Source organism: Bubalus bubalis, chromosome 6 (assembly GCF_019923935.1).
Source record: "Bubalus bubalis isolate 160015118507 breed Murrah chromosome 6, NDDB_SH_1, whole genome shotgun sequence".
Lineage (NCBI taxonomy): Eukaryota > Metazoa > Chordata > Mammalia > Artiodactyla > Bovidae > Bubalus > Bubalus bubalis.
In genome coordinates this window covers 23,358,630-23,377,728 of record NC_059162.1, presented here as the reverse complement: position 1 = coordinate 23,377,728, position 19,099 = coordinate 23,358,630, and the positions used below count along the sequence as shown (strand labels likewise).

Below are 19,099 nucleotides of genomic sequence, written 5' to 3'. Positions count from 1 at the left end.
CAGTCCATGGGGTAGCAGAGTCGGACACAAGTGAGAGACTGAACTGAATTGATACATCAAGAACCTGGAGTAGGGAATGACAACCCACTCCAGTAATCTTGTCTGGAGATTTCCATGGACAGAAGAGCCTGGTGGGCTACAGTTGATGGGGTTGCAAAGAGCTGGACATGACTTAACAACTGACACACACATACACATACACATACTTCAAGAAATTAAATTGCAGGACTTCCCTGGCGATCCAGTTGTTGAGTCTCTATACTTCCACTGCAGAGGGCACAGGATCAATTCCTGGTCAGGCAACTAAGATCCCGCATGCCGTACCGAGCAGCCAAAAAAAAAAAAAAAAGAAAAAGAAAAAAGAGCTGTTTTTCATCCCCAAGAAATATTCATAGTACTGTTGAGATGGTGATTGCAGCCATGAAATTAAAAGATGCTTACTCCTTGGAAGGAAAGTTATGACCAACCTAGACAGCATATTAAAAAGCAGAGACATTACTTTGCCAACAAAAGTCTGTCTAGTCAAGGCTATGGTTTTTCCAGTGGTCATGTATGGATGTGAGAGTTGGACTATAAAGAAAGCTGAGCACCGAAGATTTGATGCTTTTGAACTGTGGTGTTGGAGAATACTCTTGAGAGTTCCTTGGGCTGCAAGGAGATCCAACCAGCCCATCCTAAAGGAGATCAGTCCTGGGTGTTCATTGGAAGGACTAATGTTGAAGCTGAAACTCCAATACTTTGGCCACCTATGTGAAGAGTTGACTCATTGGAAAAGACCCCAATGCTGGGAAAGATTGAAGGCAGGAGGAGAAGGGGACAACAGAGGATAAGATGGTTGGATGGCATCACTGGCTCAATGGACATGGTTTGGGTGGACTCCAGGAGTTGGTGATGGACAGGGAGGCCTGGTGTGCTGCGATTCATGGGGTCGCAAAGAGTCAGATATGACTGAGTGCCTGAACTGAACTGTTGAGAATACATGGCCTACCAGGCTAGAGCAGACTGATCTAGGCCATAACAGAAACAGATCATAGAACTATTATGAATGCTGGATGAAATCAATTTGGGGAAAAATCCAAGCAAGTGGCAGGCATAAGAATTTGTCTAAATCAGTTTTGAAATTGGTCAAGATAGACAGCTGGCCATAAAGGTTAGCCAAGCAGGATATATGTTGAAGAAAGTAGCTTTGAGGGAAGACAGAAGAGCAAGGTTCAAGGCAGGCATGGCATGGAGAATACTGGTTCATTGGCTCATATGATGCCTCACATAGAAAAATTCCAATATCCAGAAAAGCTCCATGGAAGAGAAATTGCTCCCAGCTCTGAAGCCAAATTGGACATTTGTCTTTCATCTTAAAAAGCCCTGGACTATCGGGCTCATTGTGCCCCCACTGATGAAAATCTCTGGTTATTATAGGGAAACACATCAAGCTGACCCCTACACTCTCTAAGAACCAACTTCTTCCAGTACTTTGAGCCTTCTGTATCAGATGGAAGAAACAAGCCTTTTAACCTGACTTGGAGCTTTGCTGTGGTATTCATGTCCTCAGGCATTCGAACAGGTTGATCAGATAAAAAGTCTGGTTTACTATTCCTCAAGTCATTTACCTTCTGGAGAACCTTCCTCTCCTGACCTAAAAACAGAAATAGACCCAGATCCCTGACTGAGCACTCCAAAACTTGGGCTTCCTAAAGCCATTAGGATCTCTTACAGGTCAAGTACAACAGCCATTCTCATTGATCTTTCAGGTCAGTATCTCCGTGCCATTTGGTACCGCTGTTCACACTCTCCTCCTTAATTAAAGGTCAGTCACTCCAACTAAGGTCTTCATCACTCTCTACTTCTGTGGTCCTCTGAACACTTGTCTTCACATTCTCCTTCTTTCTCCTTATCCTTCTCAAGGGCATCCTTTATCTTTGGTTCCTTCCCATTGCTCTTGATGCTCATCCCCTCCAAGCTGATCTGTTCCTATGTTCAATTTAATTTGATAAACATCACTGAGCACTCGCTATATGCCCAGGACAGGTAAAAACAGGATATGGTCCTTTCACACTCTTATGGGGAAACAGATATGTATAAAACCAAGAATAACACAATGTGAGATATATAACATACAAAATATCCTAGCATCCCAATGAGGAAGTGATGAATTCTGTCTTAAAGAGACCGTAAAAGACATTCCAGAGGGAAAAGTTTTGATTTGTGCCTTGAAGAATGAATCAAGATTCATAAAATAGAAAAGTTGGAGAGAGAGCATTACAGATAGAGAGATGAGGATGGAAAAACACACAGCATGATCAAGAAGGGTTAGAAAGCCCATGTGACCATGTGAGGGGGAAGTACAATAGTTGTGAAAGTCGGCAGGGCTGGGGGAGGAGTGATAGGAGATGACTCTGGAGAGTTCGGGACACACTTCAGTCATCACTGAAATTTACATTTGTAGGTGACATAGAAGTGGACGGTCACATTGCCCAGCACATTTTAAAAATTAATTTAGCTCAATTTTACTATATGTCATGCACTGTGCTAGGTGCTGGTGATACAACGATATATAAGCTGCTCCTCGTAGAAATATACACATGTTTTTTGTTGTTATTTTAGTCATGTTCAACTCTTTTTGACTCAACAGACTGTAGCCTTCCAGACTCTTCTGTCCATGGGATCGTCTAGGCAAGAAAACTGGAGTGCATTGCCGTTTCTTTCTCCAGGGGATCTTCTGGACCCATGGACTGAACCTGTGTCTCCTGCATTTGCAAGCATATTCTTTACCACTGAGCCATCAGGGAAGCCCACACCTGCCTAAAGAATTAATATATGCAATGCAAGGTAATCCATGCAGTGATGGTAGCATGTACATGACACAAAATAGAGAGGGATTGGCTCTGAATGGAAAGATTAGCAAAGAAAAAGTGATATATGAGCTGAGCTTTAAGAGATCAACTGGACAGATCAACTATGGTAGATAGAATGATGGCTCCCAGAAGATATATGTGTCTTAATCCTATGAAGATAAATATAGCAATGGGGACTTTGAAGATGTGATTAATTTGGGGAAGATAGAAAAATTATAGATCATCTAGCTGGGCCCATTGTAATCACAAGGATCCTTCTATAAAAGGGAGACAGGAGTGCCAGAGCCAGGGGAGGAGACATGACAATGGAAGCAGAGGTTGGAATGATGTGGCCATTAGCCAAAAGAGCATGTTGTTGCTGCGCTCTGCCAGGATCCTCTGTCCATGGGATTCTCCAGGCAAGGATACTGGCGTGGGTTGCCATGCCCTCCTCCAGGGGATCTTCCCAACCCAGGGATTGAATTCCATTTCTTATGCATTGGCAGGTGGGTTCTTTACCACTAGAGCCACCTGGGAAGCCCTGGGCAGTTTCCAGAAGCTGGAAAAGACAAAGAATAGATGATCTCTTATGACCTCCAGAAGGAATGCAGCTCTGCTGACACCTTGGTTTTAGCCCCATAAGATTCACTTCAGACTTCCGATTTGCCAAAACACAAGGTAATAAATTTGTGTCATGCTTAAGTCATTGAGTTTGTGGTAATTTATCACAGGAGCAAGAGAACACTGATACAGATGGAGCAGTAGGCAGGCTGTTGGGGTGGAGAGCCTTCCAGACAAAAAGGAAGAGCATCACCAAAGACAGAGGCATGGACTAGCATGGCACACCCTGGGGCGGGGCTTACGAGGAGCTTAGTGTTGCTGAGCTTCAAGGATTACCAGGTAGGGAGCAGAAGAAAAGGCTGGGTGTGAGGCAAGTGCCAGAAGATAGAAGGCCTTGTAGGGGGCTGTCCTGCCAAGGAGCTTAGGTAGAGTTTAAGCTTAGAAGGAAAATAAGGGGAATTTAATGCTTTTAAGCAAAAAAAATGAAAAAAACAGATTTTTAATTTGAAAGGAAGTTTGAATGAGGAAGAGCCTGGGGCAGGGAGGCTATTTAGGAAGCTATTGCAAAAGCCCTGGGGTGCGATGCCCTCAACTACAGCAGGGTGACTAACAGCAGAAGTAAGAGTAAAGAGATATTTAGGACTCAGAGAGTAACAGAATATTGGGAGCAAAAACAAAATAAAAGTCAAGGTTTGGACCTTAGGAGACGGCCATGCTCCCTGCTGAGATGGGAACAAACTGGAGGTTACGCCTAATAATTCTTAGGTTGATATTCTCTTTATTGCTGTGTTAAGTCCCATTAACCTATATGTGGACTGTCTTTAAATTCTCCTGCTACCTTTTCCTCAACCTGTTCTCTATGTTGTAGTTAGAACAGCTAATTCCTTATCTTACAGATTCTTATTTAGTCCCTGTGTGTGTGTGTTGAGTTGCTAGGTCATCTCCGACCGTTTGTGACCGCACGGACAGTAGCCCACCAGGCTCCTCTGTCCATGGAATTCTCCAGGCAAGAATAAGCTGGAGTGGGTTGCCATTCCCTTCTCCAGGGGATCTTCCCGACCCAGGGATCAACCCGGATCTGCATTGCAGGCAGATTCTTTACCATCTGAGCTACCAGGGAAGCCCTTATTTAGTGCCTACCATGAGCTAGATGATGACTCATTGGAAAAGACCCTGATGCTGGGAGAGATTGAGCGCAAGAGGAGAAGCGGGCAACAGAAGATGAAATGGTTGGATGGCATCACCGACTCAAGGAATGTGAGTTTGAGCAAACTCTGGGAGATAGTAAAGGACGGGGAAGCCTGGCATGCTGCAGGGGGTCCATGGGGTCACAAAGAGTGGGATGCCAGATACTATTATATAGACCGTAGGCATATTGTTATAAACAAAATAACTTAAAAAATAAGCTAACCTACCATATAGCTCAAGGAACTCTACTCAGTGCTCTGTGGTGACCTAAATGAGAAGGAAATCCCCAAAACAGGGGATACATGTATACATATAGCTGACTCACTTTGCTATACAGCAGAAACTAGCTCAGCATTGTAAAGCAACTATAGTCCAATAAAAATTAACTTAAAAAATAAGCTAGCACAAAATTAATCTAGAAGGTTTTATTACAAGGTAATTTTGGACATTTCCATCACAAATTCATATCTTCTACACAGATTTCCAATTTTCTCTCACTTTATAGCCAGATTTTTGGGGTATGCTCAGGCAGTCTGTCAAGTAGCTTGTCCCAAACTATTGGCAATCTTAACTTACAAATGGGTTGTGATCTGAATCTATGCTTTTCGAATTATCTGTGTTTTTTTCTAATTAATTTATTTATTTTAATTGGAGGCTAATTACTTTACAATATTGTGGTGGTTTTTGCCATATATTGACATGAATCAGCCATGGGTGTACATTTTTGTTTGTTTGTTTTTTAAAAACTTTCAAGCTATTGTGGTCTGCTACCTGGTCCTCCTGCATTGGACTAGGGCATAGTTCAGGCCCCACGTGACTCGCTGTGTGAATTCTGCAACCCACAAACTTGTCCATACCCTGCTCAGTGACCCAAGTTAACTGATGACCCGTGTGTATGTCATAGCATTCTTAATTTGCTCTGAAAGTTTAAAAGTGCTGCCTCTCAGTTTCTGTACCCTCAATTTCAACCCTGCCCATAGAACACAAGTTGAATTCCCTCACTTAATGAGTCCCTTAGTAAAAGAGTTTTGAGGAATTTGAAACAAATTATATAGTGATTGCATTTTTGCTGGCCCACTGACGCCTATATTGGCCATGCTAGCTTATAGTTTTCCTATAAATAGACCCTAGACTATGTGGAGGCAGGAGAATGAAGATGTATAAGACTATTTGGCAGGTCAGTTTTTTAAATAGTAAATGCTTCTTATTTTCCCCCTTTTTTTCATTTTTTAAAAAGATTTCTTTAGTCAGCTACCTCCTTATCCCAGTCTCAACTCAGGCAAATGAAAATTAATGTTAGAGTCCCTCAATTCTTTATCAAGTTCTTGCCAGAGATAATCCAACCCCCTCAATTTCACTAGCCCTAAATAGATGAAGCTATTTAGCATAAATCATAGCTTAAGCTAACCCGAGGCTTAAGGACTGGATGGGACTAGGAAACAGAAGAAGCCTTTGTCTCTGATTCATTGGCTGAACACTGGACCTGGCTTATTCTGGACGTCCTCCAGCCCCCAATGAGTATGTTTGCAGCCTTATATTACAGGGCTTTTTTCCTAGGACTTTTTTTTTTTCAATCCTCATCTTTGCCCTTTCTTTGCTTTGACACCATTAACTCTATCTTTTCTGTAAATAAACTTTCTTTTTCAATGGCTTCCATGACTCTACATTGGGTTTGTTCTTACTTCTATATTTTATGCAATTTAGTCATTGTTGTCTCTTCCTCCACTCTCTCCTCCTTTCCCAAGGGCCTCATCTTGGACCTTCTTCCCTCACTCTCACATGATGCTCTCATCCTCCCCTATGGACTCAGTTATCATCTCCATGTACTCATGACCTAAGTGCCTTCCTGAGCATGAGATACCTAATTCCAACTGCTTTCTCAGCTTACTCATGTAAGTATCTTACAACCATCACACACTCAGTGTTAGACCTCAGAAACCTCTCCTTCCTGCATTTCATATCAGGACACTGCTATTCACTTAAACATTCAAGATACGTGCTTGGAATCATTCATGATTCCTCCCTTTTCCTCATTCCTCATCTTCAGTCAGTCGCCATCCATCATTCCACCACTGCTGTGTTTTTCCAATAACTCTCTTTTTCTGCATCTCCACTGCCTCACTTCAGGCTCTCATCCCTTCTCACCAAGATCAGTCTCAGTTCTCTGGACCCTCAGGTCAGCAATGCCTTCCCAGGGCTCAGCTCCCAGTCTTGTCCATCTCTAGTGCAAGCTGCCGCTCAGTTGCTTCATTGCCCTTTCTTTTGACAGGCAGATCTAATCATTCATACTCTTGAATACTAACCTTTGCAATTCTTCTTTCTTTAGCTCTTTATAACACAATCAAATGTTTTTCTTTTAATAGATTACCAGGACTTTCACACACAAGCCTTGACTGACTTTATTTATAGACTCTTCTAGTTAAATGACAACAAAAACCAAACATTTTTCAAACTTGCCACCATTTCTACCATTTCTCAGACCTCTGCATTCTATTCTTGCCACCAGGTATGAGCCAGCCCCTGCCCCTCTACCTAGATGGGTCGTCATTCAGTTGCCTGTCACGTCCGACTCTTTGTGACCCTATGGACTGCAGCACACCAGGCCTCCCTGTCCCTCACCATCTCCTGAAGTTTGCCAAGTTCATGTCCATTGCATCGGTGATGCCATCCAGCCATCTCATCCTCTGATGCCTTCTGATGGGTTACTAATCATCTAACACTTGGTGTATTCTGGGGCACTCTCCAAGCACTGGTCCCTGCTCCTTCCATTAGTCACTAAATTATGTCTGACTCTTGCCATCCCATGGACCATAACCTGTCAGGCTCCTCTGTCCACGGGATTCTCCAGGCAAGAATACTGGAGTAGGTTGCCATTTCCTTCTCCAGAGGATCTTCCTGACCCAGGAATCAAACCCAGGTCATGGCAGGCAGATTCTTTACCGATGGAGCTATGAGGGAAGCCTATAGCACTTTGTAGGGAGCCTCTATGGCAGTTGATTCAATGGAGTCTAATGAGCGAGGTGCTGAGTTATACTCTAAAGGTACAAAGAAGATGGTACTGCCATCAAGGAGCTTACCTCTAATTCATAAAGACATGAGTATAAGCAGAAAATACATTTATTTATTTTTAAGAAATCAACATTACAAAGTACTACAGGTGCTATAGGAGAAGTATAGGCAGGGCACGGTGAACAATAAACAAAGGAAGGCATGTCCACCTCTACCTGTGAGACTGGAGCCTGGAGGAGAGAAACCTAAGGAAGTGTCTTATAAAAAAGACAACCCTCCTAACAGGTGACGAAAGGAGGGGATTCCAGGCATAGGAGAGCATAAGCAAAGGCCTGACAGGATGAAGCAGCAGGTCATGTTTTGAGAAAAGCAACTGGTTCTCTATGGCTCCCCCGGGGTATCAGCAAAGATACAGTGAGACAAGAGGTCAGAGAACAAAGAGGAAGATTTTCCTTAAAAGCAATGAGGAGCCACTGCAGGGTTTTGTCCACTGCAGAAATATAACTGCAAGTTATATTTTTAGCAAGATCATTCTAGCAATAGTGTACAGAGTATAACATAAAGCTTTTTGGTAGTGGGATAGTCTGTCAAAAATCTATTTTCCCTATTAGATTTTGAGCTTGTTGATGTCGAGTATATCTCTTTCATTTTTATCTTCCTGATGCCCAACACACTCATTCATCAAGCAATAAGAGATAGGCTACATTATACTGGTGCCAGAGTATGGATCTATTCCTGATGCCCAACACACTCATTCATCAAGCAATAAGAGAGAGGCTACACGACACTGGTGCCAGAGTGTGGGTCTAAGAGTCAGGGGAACCGAGCTCTGAGCCAGGCTGTGTCCCATGATGAGACATCAGCAGGTCACTCTCTGCTTCACTTTCTTCATCTATAACATGGTGGTTTATTCAAGATCATCTTTCAGTTCTCTTTTGCTCTAACATTCTGTAATTCTATAAGGGAGGATCCTTTTTTTTTTTTTTTTCAAAGCTTGCAGTCAATATTTGGGAATACGAACAACAAATCTGCCTCTGGTTTATAGAGGTGTCAAGAGTTTATTGCACCATGAAGCACAAGTTGACCCAAAGGTTATATAAACCACTCTGAATAGTGAGCCATGATTCTGGTTATGTTGTTCACACAGTAAAAGGATAGGTTCTTTGTGCTGAAGGGGTACAGAGTTGTCTCCTCAAATTCAAAGTCTTTATTGAATTTGTTACAATACAATACTGCCCAAATGTTTATTCCTTTTTTAAAGGAAAATACACAGAACTTAGATTATTATTATTAAAAGCCTCTAAGTGATAAGACAAATACATTTGGAAACCATTAGAAGCTTGAGAGACCCAACAGTTTTATCCATCTTAAATTAGTTGTCTGTCTATTAGCTCAGCAGGATACACAAAGCTTTATCAGGTTCCTGATGGCCCTTTCATAATTTTAATATACCTTTGACTTGGTAGAATATGCTCTGACATTGCTGCTTCATCAGTGTACTACTAGCCTGATTACCAGAAGTTAAAATTCAGGATCTCTATCACAAAGCCAATTCTATTAACCAAAGGGGGGGAAAAGACAAGGACTTTTGTTAGCCTTCACAGTATTTGATTTTTCTTTATAAGACTATAACCTTCAGGGACTTTCCTTGTCCAGTGGTTAAGACTTTGCCTTCCATTGCAGGAGATGCAGGTTTAATCCCTGGTCAGGGAGCTAAGATCCCACAGGTCTTGTAGCCAAGAAACCAAAACACAAAACAGAAATAGTATTGTAATAAATTCAATAAAGAGTTTAAAAATGGTCCACATTAAAAAAAAATCTTAAAAAGGGAAGACTATACCTTAAACTCTCTTCAACTCTTTTTTTTTTTTTTTTTTTTTGCTGATAATACAATTTTACTATCTTTTACCCAGACGTTTTTCTTAATTTAAAACAAACTTCCTCAGTTTTCTTCTCTACTGTGGTCTTTCTCCATTGATATTGGGATACAATTATTTAGATTTAATTCATCAGAGATTTTGTTTCTAAATTTTTAAGTTTAATGTCTTATTAGCCTTTTCCTAATAAATGATTCACTCTCTAGTATTGAACTCAAATATATAAATTATCTAATTTCTTAATGTACTATCTATTCATAAAATAAAATTCTCACTCTGAGCACATTCTCATAATAAGCAATGTGCCTGGGTTTCCTTTTATTGTAAAGCAGCTGATAAATTTGTGCCAGGGCATACTTTTACAGGATGGTTTGTAAACCAGCCACGGTAATTTGAAGATGCTTCAGTTGAGTCATGCCTTCTTTAGAGCAAATCTTTAGATGAGGAAATGAGGCCTGTTTATTAGTGGGTGGACATGAAGAGAAAGACAGTGGTGACACCACCCTTCCCTTATTCTTTCACGGACACTCTTATGCTCCAGGTGGGCGGGCGTAGCCTGTGATGCTAGTGATTCCTTGGGCTTTGACTTAGCTGAGCAAGGGCCCTGTTTTCAGTTGCTTGTTCTTAGAGACTAACCCAGCAGAGTGTGTTTGGGGTTCAGAATATAGCCAAACACACAAGGTGTATGGTGCAGCAGTCCCACCTCCAGAGAGGGGCTCACCCTCTTACAGTGCCCCTTTGTTGACCTCTCAGCCCTCCTATACGTGGGAAGAAGTGGGACCGTCCCTGACTGGTCCATCTCCCTGACACTGTCATTTAAGCAGGGGCTTATTTTCATTGGCTCATTTACCCCAAACCCATGAAGAGCATCTAATTGTCATTTGTCAAACTACATATGAAATATATTTGGGGGTATAAGATTAATAATCTTGAGGAACCAAAAAAGTGCCCTGGCCAGGTTACCAAAGTTCTAAAGAAAGTTGTAAAATTCACAGCAAGTTTCAAACCAAACAGCACTGTCTGAAACTTAAACAATTTACAGTGTAACTTTAGCTTCTCTTTCATCTCATGAAGAAAGTCAAAATAATTCTAGAAAAATTCCCAGTATACAGGGTTGTACTTATTGTTCCTTTCCTCATCACCAAAGTGAGATTTTCAAATAGCTTTCTTTTAATACCCTTGCAAGAAATAATAATGGGAAGGAGAAACATCATGCCAGATGAGTTTCTCCTCCTCATCATAGTCCTAGCAGAAGCCGGAGAAAACAGCATGATAAGGGCTACTAAAATGCTGTGCTCTGTGTCGTGCTTAGTCACTCAGTTGTGTCCAACTCTTTGTGACCCCATGGACTGTAGCTCGCTAGGCTCCTCTGTCCATGGGGATTCTCCAGGCGAGAATATTGGAGTGGGTTGCCATATCCTCCTCTGGTGCATCTTCCTGACCCAGGAATCGAATCTGCCTCTCCTGCATTGCACTTGGATTCTTTATTCCTGAGCCACTGGGAAGCCCAAAAAATCAACTATACTTCAGTAAAAACAAAAAATATCTGAGATGCTGACCCTCAGCTCATGTAAGAATGGCCTGCTACCATTTTTCCCTCACAAAAGTAATTCTATACTTTTTTTGTTTCTTAAAAGGTTATTATCCAAACAATTATCTCTTGTGGAAAAAAAAGACAGCAAAAGATGGTTTAAAAAACTAAGCATGTGGCTTTTAGAAACAACGTTAATGAATTTTGAAGGGTAGTAGGTAATCATGCAACAAACAGGTGCCAAACATTTAAACATCTAAGAGCTGTTTGGACAAACCATTTACTTGGAGATGTATACTGGGAAAACAAAGTCTGCAGAGCTAAGGTAGCATACGCTGGCTACCGGTGTGGCTCAGACTGTCTGGGCAGGACTGCGGATTGTCACCCACTACCTGTGAGATCTTGGACAAGCTATTTCTCTGTGCCCCTATTCCCTCCTAGGTAAAATAGAAACAATAATGGTACCTACCTCATAGAGTTTGATGGAATTTGAATAAGTTAATACATATTAAATGTGTAGAAAACTGCCTGACATAGAATAGGCACTTAATAAACGTTAAGTTGAAGTATACTGATTGATTCTGCTTTAAAATTCTTTGTAGCAATGGATGGCCTAAATTTTTAAGGGGGTGTAGGACTGAGACTTGGCTTCCCAGGTGGCGCTAGTGGTAAACAAGCAGCCTGCTAAGGCAGGAGATGTAAGAAGATGCAGCTTCTATCTCTGGGTGGGGAAGATCCCTTGGAGAAGTGCACGGCAACCCACTCCAGTATTCTTGCCTGGAGAATCCCATGGACGGAGGAGCTGGGTGGGCTATAGTCCATGGGGTTGCAAAGAGTCAGACACAACTGAAGTGACTTAGCGTTCATGCTTACAGGACTGAGACTTAAAATGATACAGACCACAGATCTAGAAACTTTTAAAAGGAGCTCCTAAACATCAGTCTCCTGGAATCTTTGTTGTTTATCTTAGAGCAGGGATTGAAATCTTTTCAGTTAGAACCCATGCCTATAATCATTTTTCCATAATTAAATATGATTTAAAACTGAACTTTCATTTTGGTTCCTCCTCTTGCTTCTTTTACTATTCTTTCCTCTTTTTCTACTGGTATAATTATCTTTTAATTCATATAATTTGAGTTTCAGGTACACAAAAGACACTGGCTACATGCTGTGTAAGAGTCTGTAGCCTGTATAGGAGAGTGATTGAAATAGACTATTACATAAATCTTATGAGTATGTGCTGCTGCTGCTAAGTCACTTCAGTCGTGTCCGACTCTGTGTGACCCCATAGACGGCAGCCCACCAGGCTCCCCTGTCCCTGGGATTCTCCAGGCAAGGATACTGGAGTGGGTTGCCATTTCCTTCTCCAATGCATGAAAGTGAAAAGTGAAAGTGAAGTCGCTCAGTCATGTCCGACCCTCAGCGACCCCATGGACTGCAGCCTACCAGGCTCCTCCGTCCATAGGATTTTCCAGGCAAGAGTACTGGAGTGGGGTGCCACTGCCTTCTCCGTATGAGTATGTACAACACTGTTACTAGGGAAAACACATTCCACAATGTCAAATAATTGTTTGAGTATTCATCTCTATTCTATTTAATAAGTCAAGGAACTAGGTTGTTGATTTCACTAGCTCTGTTCCTTCAATTCCCTTCTTGGACCATGGAAAATAGGAGTAAACTTGTAGGCACACTCGCAGGGTGAAATGGGTGAACACCCTAACTTGGGAAGTTCATTGCCAGGCTGCCCTTATGAGTCAAGTGGTTACCAAATGTAGAGTCTTAAAGGGTTTTGGGTGGGATCATCTATGCACTGACCTCTACCCTTGCAGTGATTTAAAATCCCTACACTCTACTGTGGCTTCCCCGCTGTGACTTCGGTTTGGCCGTATAATAAAGAGGTGATGAATCATGCCCTTTCCCCTATTTGCTGCTGCTACACTTGTTTTAGACGATTATCAGGCCCAGTAATTTAGGCACATTGCTGCTTTTAAGATTGAAAATTGAAAGTCCCTCCCCTCCACAAGAAAATGTCATAACTGTATATATAGAAATGACTTATAAGACACTATAAAGTCGTTAATTTGCTTATCAACCATAAATAAATAATACTAAGTTGAGCATAGAAAATAAACAGAAATTTCCAGGACAATCTAAGAGTTGTATCAGCCAGGCCATGTCGTCCCCAACCTGACTGCTCTGCTCAAGCCACAGTCTGCCTCTTGCAGATGCAGCCATTGCCCAGTCCTTGTGCCAGTGAGAGCCCGATGTCATTCCAGTTCTTTCTCCAGAAGAGAGGGGAGAAACAAGGAAATAGTTTATTAGGAGCTCGACTCCCAGCACTTAGCCCAGTGCCTGGCACAGAGCCTGGCACATAAAGAATACTCAGTAAATATTGATTGAGTGAACAAATACACTACCACCCCCAGAGCCAGTATCCAGTGTGGTTTGGGATGGATGTTGCCTTCTGACACTTCTTGTATGTATTACTTCCCAGTTTCCCTACCTGCCTCTCACCATGTGTGACTGACCATCCTAGCTGGCCGTTCTGATCCAGTCATCTGCGGTTCCCCTTCCAGAACCCCTGGAAGAATCACAGCATAGTCTGCAATACCAGCTGATGGGTCAGGGGTGAGGGAAAGGTGGAGGTGGCCTGACTTTGTCACCTGGATCCTATAGTTTTTTTCCCTAACCAAAGGCCTGTTTCAGGGATCTTTTACATTGCCCAGGGACTTCTGATTAACAACCCCCTGAAAGTGAAAGTGTTCGTAGTTCACTTGCGTCCGACTCTTTGTGACCCCATGGACAGTATCCTGCCAGGCTCCTCTGTCCATGGAATTGTCCAGGCAAGGATACTGGAGTGGGAAGCCATTCCCTTCTCCAGGCAATTTTCCTGACCCAGGGATTGAACCCAGGCTCCTGCATTGGAGGCAGATTCTTTATCTTCTGAGTCACCAGGGAACCACAACAATCCCTGGGTCCTAAAATGTTAGAATCCCCTCTCGGACTTCCCTGGTGGTCCAGTGGTAAAGAATCCAGCTGCCAGTACAAGAGACATGGATTTTATCCCTGGTTCCAGAAGATTCCACATGCTGTGGGGCAAATGAACCCTTGAGTCACAACTACTGAAGCCGTCACACCCTAGAGCTCTTGCTCCACAACAGGAGAAGCCACTGCGATAAGAAGCCCGTGCAATGCAACGAAGAGTAGCCCCTGCTCACCACAATTAGAGAAAGCCTGCAAGCAGCAACAAAGACCCAGTGCAGCTAATAAATAAATAAATAATCTTAAAAAAAAAAAAAGAAGAAGAAGAATCCCTTCTCCCCAAGTCTTTGTACTCCTTGACTCGTTCCTTGGACACTATTGCCAGAGTCTTCTCCATGTAAAGATACAACTTTGACTCCTTCTCCATAAGGTATTTTTACTCTCATCTGTTTCCCAATTAAAATCCAAGTATGAAATCCACATTAATATAATTTTATCATGCATGTGTGCTTCCTAAGTTGCTTCAGTTGTATCTGACTCTTTGTGACCTATGGACCGTAGCCCACCAGGCTCCCTCTGTCCATGGGATTCTCCCGGCAAGAATACTAGAGTGGCTTACTATACCCTCCTCCAGGGGATCTTCCTGACCCGGGGATCAAGCCTGCATCTCTTTGTCTCCTAATTTTACCGTAAATATGCTCAAAGCTGCAAAGACTTACATTTACTTGCCTGTTTATTTCTCTATTTTTCCCTGAAAGGAAATGAAGTTACCTCCCTCTTAGAAGAACTCTCTCTTTTCCCATTTAATTTTTATAGGCTACTTCTAGCAGTGCATTGAATTCTGTGCCCATGTTTCTAATCAGTCTTCACAGCTTCTTTCCTTTCCATCTCTTTTTTCCTGTTCGCATTTCTACCGTATCAGTTATGGCTTTTGTTAGCTGTTGCCTCAGCTTTGGCAACACCTTCTACACAGTCTTCTTCCTTACTTACTTACTAGACCAGTTTATTCTGACCTTGGCTCTTATCATCGACGAGGCTTGGGGCAAGTTGCTTTTGCTCTAATCCCCAGTTTCTTCTGTAAAATAGGCATATTATAGTATGGACTTCATAGGGTTATTATAAACGCAAGCACATATTCTAGGTTCCTCCAGGCTACAAATCCAGATGCTAATTAAAAATCTTAATGGTTCTCATCCTTCCCCAGAGATTTCAGAAACTTACGAAATGGATGAGCCCAGTGACCACTGAGTGTTCTGTGCCAACCGCTGATCTAGGCTCTGGGTACACAGCAATAGACCCATAGACCTGGACACTACTTCCATGGGCTTACATTCTACAGTAGGAAAAAGACAACTTTTTAAAAAGAGGAAGAAATAAGCAAAATTATGGTACATGAAATCCTGGTAAATGCTGTGGAGAGAAATTTGGGGGGGTGGTACTAGGGGGTGGGGAGCTTGTTTTTATTCAGGGCAGGAAGGTGCTGTTTGTGCAAATACTGTCATTGAAAAACGTGTTGTTGAGTCATTAGTGAGCAACTCTTACCTGCGTTCTTGAATCAGTTACGCCATCATGATTGTTCCAGTTCACTTAGCCTAACACCATGACACAGGCTCTGCTAGCACCAGGGTGAGCTAGAAGCCCACACCCATGCCCCATTCGGAGCCCTGCATTGTTCCCCCAGTCAACGATGCTTCTGAAAAACAGGAAGTAAGAGAGTCCATTTTTCAGCATTAATGCTCAAGGTAAAGTATTACTGAACTCACTAAAGTCAGCTAGTGTTACCTTGCTGTGAATTAAACAAAAACATTTTCTGCCGCTAGAGCTGGCCCCGTGGTGCTGGTTTTGTGGGACATCTAGGGCTGGCTAGCCCCTGTGATACCTGTCAGCATCCTCTCTCAAAACAAGAAAGGAAAAGCTCTTTTCCTGGATGCTACACCCTTACCCACTGGGTGATAGGCCCCAGGGCATTTCAGAGTTTCATAAAATGGCTCTTTCTATTACACAGAGGCCTCTCTTTGTTTTCTTCTGGAAAGACAGACACACATGAGGAAACTGAGTTGGGCCCTGCTGCATAACAGGCAGACTGGCCATGGCCTTGCAGGACTCAAGGCCAGTCTTAACTATTGCAGACCCCTTCCTCAACAGGCTGTGCTCTCCCTAGGGGCCCCACTGTACCTGCCCACCACTGTCTACCTCTGGGACTATCCCAGACATGTCTATGCACAACCCAAACCCTCTGAAGCCAGAATTTGAGTTTTCCCCCAGCAAACCCTTAGCCCCCTTGTACACCAATGGATGCCAATTATTTCTTGAGAGGAAAGGATATTGTCTTACTCTATATCACAGATATATCTGTCTTAATTCTGGCCTAGCTAGGACTTTATATTACATAGTAATAGAAATACTGTTAATCAAGTGATTAAAACAATTCTTCTGTTTAGTAGGTGCTCAAAAATGAGTTAACTATCATAATTATGTAGGTAGCTGGATTACAGGGAACTATATATTTATTCTTTATAACTTTTATTTTTTCAAAATGTTTTACAAAATTAGGTATTGTATAATCACAAGCAAACTCTTAAGTTAAAAAAAAAGCACAAATCTTGATATGTAGATGATTTCTTCCCCTCCTTTTCATCTCAGAAGAGTAGTCTATTCTTGCTATTTCCACTTCCTCAACTTGCTTTTATCTGGTTTCTACCCAAACCATTCCTCTAAAATTGCTTTCACTGAAGCCACCAACTATTTCTTACTGTCATTCCCTCAGGAATATGTTGGGGGACTGGGAAAGGGAAGCACCCTCAGGCACATGATAACTTGGAACAGAGGGAATCTGAGTAGAAAGCAGGGGGCAAAGGAGCAGGGTGGGGGGGCCATTTCATCCAAGTTGAAAGCATGATTCAGAACCAAAGTTGAATCCAAACACTTACCTTGTCCAAGAATCAAGCAGTCTATTCAGAAGCCAACTCACCTAAGTAGAAAAGAGTCCAAAAAAAGCCAACTCCAAAGAGGTAATAGGTGGCACACCAATGCAGTCCCAGAAGAAAGAGTGCAAAGAGATTGCAGGCCAAGTGGAATTCCAAACTTAGCAAGTTACCAGCTGCATTTACCTGGTGTTCCTGGGAATGCCTGATGAACAGTTGTAACTTACAAAGTTACTTTTCAGAGATGAGAGATGGGCTCCCAGGAGCACTCCTATACTGGATATGTCAACAAAGTGCCTGCCACACCCAACTTCCTCTTCAAGATGAAACTGCCCCACCCACAGCCCCCCTGCTCTGAGAAGCAAAGCAAGATTGTTCTCTACCCAGGGATGGCTCCTGATTGGACCAGGAACTGGCCCCTGATATTAGGCCTGCCCCTCCAAAAATCAGGGCTTGGATGGAAGAGATGAGTTTGGCCAATCAGCTTCCTTCTGGGATTCAACCTGGGAAATGCGGAGATAAAGGGGCAGGTGCTCTTGGAGACTGGAGTTGAAAGAATGACATATGATGGAGTGATGGCTGTGGAGGGTCACATAAGCCAAATCTATGAGGAAGCAGAACTATATGATAGGAAAGCAGGATTTATGAATAAGCAGCAATCACAAGGTAGAAAAAATACATGAAGGGTAAACAGAATTTATTGGTTGGAATAGGAAAAAAAGAAGCAAACCTGAAGAGTAGCTGGGAGGTAGTGTGCCACTGTTCTGTAGACTCTGTCATCTGGTTCCACTAAAAGCCACTTTCCCACCAGTCAGATTTCCTAGGACTCCTGTGTTCTTCGTTGGACCAACCCCAATTTCCTGAATTCCATGCTAGTATTTGTTGAGCATCTACTACTAGGCTTCCCTCCTGGTGGCTCAGACGGTAAAGAACCTGCCTGCAATGCAGGAGACCTGGCTTTGATCCCTGGGTTGGGAATATCCCCTGGAGAAGGGAATGACAACCCACTCCAGTACTCTTGCCTGGAGAAGTCCTTAGACAGAGAAGCCTTGTGGGTTACAGTCCACAGGGTCTTAAAGAGTCAGACATGACTGAGTGACTAACACTTTTATCAGCTAAGCATGGTTCTAGGTGTTTGGGCTCCATCAGTGAATGAAACAGGAAAGTAATTGTAACAAATCCCTCATTGCTTTAAGTAGGATCTCTGTTTCAAAGGGCCAAATTAAAACATTCCTTGTGCCCTCACTCTTTCCCGTGGTCCAGTTAGTGAGGTCAGTCTTGATGTAATAATTAGTCTACTTCCTCTTGGGAATACCTCTATTGTTTATTCCCCCTCATCACTGAGGTTGTGGCTGGAGATTTAGGAGTAGAGAAAAGAATAGAAGAAGCTGGGAGACTGGGCATGGAGGAAGTGAGCTGATATATGACAATGACAGCAAGGTGGCTGAATGCCCAGGCTTTAAATTAACATGAAATTTGGCTCTACGACTTACTCATTATGTGATCTTTGGCAAGTCAGTTTTCTCAGCTGTAAATTGGAAGTTAAATAGTATCCTCTTTATTGCATTGTTGTGAGGATTAAGTGAGAAAATATACACAAAGCAATTAGCACAGTACCTGACCCATAGTGAGAATTTAAGAAAGGACAGATCTCACTGCTGGTGGTGTTATTATTACCCTCAATCCTCAGCTTTCACTAGGTAGGTAGAATGAATGTGCTAGGGGAGAACGAGATGGCATCCCATAGTCAACTCTTCATTCTGAAGGCTACTTCCAGACAGAACTTGGTACACTCATCAAGATTCCTTCGAGTTGGTACATACCTTCTCAGATACTCTCTAGCTGCAAGAGTATCAGTAATGCAAGGAAGAAGGAGTACAAGAAAAGTGATAAGGATGAAAAATATTGTTGGAGAGAAAAGCAGTTCTGAAAGAGGGAGTCAATAATTTCTGAAAGCAAAATCTGCAGCAATGACGCTAGCCAGCGAGCAGTGGAAGAATGCAGGTATTCCCTAAGCACTACTCTTGTCATCCATTCAGGAACAGCAGGCTGGTGGATGTGGACTTGATAGTCCCAAGGGCTCTGGTTAGAAAGCAGCGTTTTAACAGACTGTGCAAATAGAAACTCTCTTTTACCCACCAGGGAGTAAATGGCTGCAGTGGAGGGAGGAGCAATGCAGGGAGGGAAGCATGCCTT

General features: G+C 42.6%; 1 long non-coding RNA gene across 1 annotated transcript; it reads right to left on the bottom strand.

Annotated features, from left to right (window-relative positions):
* Nucleotides 1-246: 246 nt before the first annotated feature.
* On the bottom strand, nt 247-17,197 carry LOC102411232. The gene is made up of 3 exons (XR_006551702.2): nt 16,951-17,197; nt 15,522-15,672; nt 247-303 (listed from the first exon to the last, which is right to left on the bottom strand). It is a non-coding gene; the product is annotated as an uncharacterized LOC102411232 (long non-coding RNA).
* Nucleotides 17,198-19,099: the final 1,902 nt, after the last annotated feature.